Source organism: Macrobrachium rosenbergii, chromosome 3 (genome assembly GCF_040412425.1).
Source record: "Macrobrachium rosenbergii isolate ZJJX-2024 chromosome 3, ASM4041242v1, whole genome shotgun sequence".
In the NCBI taxonomy this organism is placed as follows: domain Eukaryota; kingdom Metazoa; phylum Arthropoda; class Malacostraca; order Decapoda; family Palaemonidae; genus Macrobrachium; species Macrobrachium rosenbergii.
The window spans coordinates 61,752,967-61,755,466 of record NC_089743.1 but is presented as its reverse complement, the minus strand read 5'-3'; positions in this window follow the sequence as shown (position 1 = coordinate 61,755,466).

Here is a 2,500-nt window from a genome sequence, read left to right as displayed (position 1 = left end):
GGTATATATACACATACTTATGTATCTTATATATATATATATATATATATATATATATATATATATATATATATATATATATAATTATATGTATATATATAAATTATCTATATATATAGGTATATACAATATATATATATATATAGAAGAGAGAGAGAGAGAGAGAGAGAGAGAGAGAGAGAGAGAGAGAGAGAGAATCTATTCAAGATTAATCATATTCCTATATATACAGCTTAATATTGGTAGAGAATGGCGGTGAGATTGAGTCTACTGTAGTCCTCCAGTTACAACGTACCTAATTCGTTTTCTTTCAACGTTTCCAAGGCTGAACACATTTTCTTCCTCAAATTACATGGGTACCTAAGCTATTTTGCCACGTTGCGGCAATTATTTATTTAAGATGTATTATTAAAATAACAATAATGGGTAGTATGTGCAAGACGACCAGATACATGTCGATCAACGGTCATTGTTTTCTTTTGATGAATAAATCATCAAATTCAAAAATGGCACAGTAAAAAAATTGTTCAGCGTGTCCTAAACCATCCGGAAATGGCATTACCTGATCAATTATTCATTCACAGATTTCCCTTATTTTAGCGCAGTCCGTAATTCTCCTGTTTGCCACCGAAGTGAACGGTAGTCTTAGACTTTTCTCTTCTTTTAAACAGAACAAACCGTATGCACACGTCGACTTGGCCTATACCCAAGGCCATTTTGTTGGCCAACAAAAATTAATTTTAAATATGCCCTTCTGACCTAGGCCACAGTCATCCAATTTGAATTTTTATGCCAACGGTGAAGTGTTGCAATGTACAAGAACGTACTGAACCGCTTGTTAATTTCTTGTGAACAATATAGCAACATCCACAACCCCAAGTTGGAGGACGTGTTGGTTTTCTAAAATTGACGAATAACTGTGAGTGTTTATACCAAAACAACATGCCAGGCGATTACAGACGAACGTGCAGCGCATGTTTCGGATGCAGAATGCGTTACCTGTACAACGGTAGTTCGACGCGCATCGGCAAGCCGTGTATTTTTTGGAGTGCCCCCAAATTCCTATTGCACAATGAAAACATCACGATCTAAATTATCGTTTAGATAAATTATTATAATTATTTTCATAATTATTGCCCCAGGAAATGCTGAACATCGTCTTTTTCCAATCTTGCTTTGCATACCCAGGTGGACTGCTATTATTTCTACCGCAATATGTGCCCAAAAATTCTTGTAACGGACAAGAACAAATGTGGTCCTGGCTCTAATTGAAATGGACAAGAACAAATTCAGGAAGGGGAAGTATAACTGAAGTCGTTGGGTTAACAGATACTGGGTCGTACCGGACCGTTCGGCGGAAACTCTGCTCTTGGTACTACTAGATCATGTACATGCCAAAACCACTGCAGGGCTGATTGCTGAAAGTCGTTTAGTAGCCTCTCATCAAAGCGTGTTTTTTAAGCACTGCACTGTTAATAACAGATTTAACTCTGTGGGTCAGGACACCCCAAGAATCCATACTATCTCGACTGCAGTGGGGCATTCTAAAAGCAACGTGTTACAAAGACATGGTAACTAGGAAATATTGTATGACGGTTACTTTTCTATTTACTGTGTTAGGTAGCATTATCTAGACAAGATAGTGTAAATTTCGGGCATCCTTGGATTTAATCAAGTGTGTGTACCCGCTCAAAAGTTGTCCAACACCCTCTTCAGAATTTCCATCCATTGTCTTCCACTCGCACCTAGCAGCTCACTGGTCGAAACCAGTTGCATCAATCTGAAAAATTTATTAGATCTACAAGACGCTGAATCCAATGACTCCAAATACGGTAAAACAAATATTGCCCTTGATTTTTGCACGTTATCACATGGGTTGTGGGGGGAGCCCTGGTGGAGGGTCACCAACCAGGTTGGCCCCCTAGGTTACGGTTAGATTAAAGGAAGGTCACGTTAAAAGTCTCCCTACTGAAATATATCTTTGATTTCGTGCTTACTGAAATGGAAGCCATGACCGATGCCCGCGTCTGAACGGTCCAAAGTAAGTTACCGTAGCACAATGACGGGTCAAAGTGTGTCCCTATTTGTGAATTCGTCGAACCAAGGGTCCTTTTGAGATGAAATGGACCTTAAATCGTCTAAACATACATACCTGTACATATGTGTGCGCGCGCGAGCGCGTTTTTTTTTTTTTTCTGAACAAAACTCTACAAACAGGTACAATGAAGACGAAAAATGCCCATGCAAATTGAACAACGGAGATACAATTGAGCACTATTTGTCAGTCAACAATGGATTTAGAATTCGTCAGGTTCCTGCTGAGTGTTCATCTTTAAAACAGGATCCATAAAAAATTGGTCAGCCTTCTATTGTTTCGATGATCAATGAGTAGGTTCATGTGTTCAGTCTTCTTAATTAGAGCAGCTTCAAGTATCTGACCTTAGAAACAACGCTTGCGCCATTAATTACTTTGCACCGCACATCATACTGAACTTGTTAT